Below are 778 nucleotides of genomic sequence, written 5' to 3' on the forward strand. Positions count from 1 at the left end.
TAAGGACTGTGCCTTGGTCCCTTTCTTCCTATCTCAGGAGCATAACCACCACTCATCAAGGGTGGGCCATGCACAGTGACTTAATTCCCAAGAGGACAGGATGAAAACAGGGACATCTCAGCCAGGTGACCGAGGTCAACACTGACAGTGGGAGTCATGTGGAAAGCATGGCGTCCTGCGGGGGTGTGATGAGAACAGCACTTTACTTCCATGGCCCTCCTCTCAATAACCATCACCCTGTCGTCCCGAGACATGAAAACCAGAAAAACTCCATGGAGTCCTCCAGGACCTCCTCCAGGATACCAAAAACGAGGACCGTCATAGCCCATAGGAACCAAAGAAGATGGGACGCCAATGCAGTGTGGGATCCTGGGGCAGAAAAAAGACATGAGGAAACATGAATAAAAAATAAGACCATGGACTGGAACCCTCCCTTTCTTGGCAGGGATCAGGCGTGTGGTCCCGAGTTGCATAATGTACAGAGGCAGAGGGAAAGGGCCCTGGGTCCCTTGGTATCATGTCTTCGGTACTGGAAGTTTCAGGCACCAGAACAAAAGGGGAAAACTGGACCTCAGTGGGTGACAATATAGAACATTGGTTGATTATTGTAACAACAGGAGCACACAACAGAGAGTGTTAGTAACAGGGGAAGCTGGGGGTGGGGGTGGGAATTCTCACTACTAGCTCCACCGTTGGTTTATGCCTCTAAAGCTCTTCTGATATAAAGAGAGTTCATTTACAACACAGAAACCAATTTTTAAAATCCTGTTGGGGGAGA

At 49.1% G+C, this 778-nt stretch overlaps 1 non-coding gene across 1 annotated transcript; it reads left to right on the forward strand.

Annotated features, from left to right (window-relative positions):
- The first annotated feature begins 428 nt into the window (after positions 1-428).
- LOC139033572 (small nucleolar RNA SNORA57) lies at positions 429-556 on the forward strand. The gene has a single exon (XR_011486123.1). It is a non-coding gene; the product is annotated as a small nucleolar RNA SNORA57 (small nucleolar RNA).
- Positions 557-778: the final 222 nt, after the last annotated feature.

This window comes from Odocoileus virginianus, unplaced genomic scaffold (genome assembly GCF_023699985.2).
Source record: "Odocoileus virginianus isolate 20LAN1187 ecotype Illinois unplaced genomic scaffold, Ovbor_1.2 Unplaced_Scaffold_18, whole genome shotgun sequence".
NCBI lineage: Eukaryota > Metazoa > Chordata > Mammalia > Artiodactyla > Cervidae > Odocoileus > Odocoileus virginianus.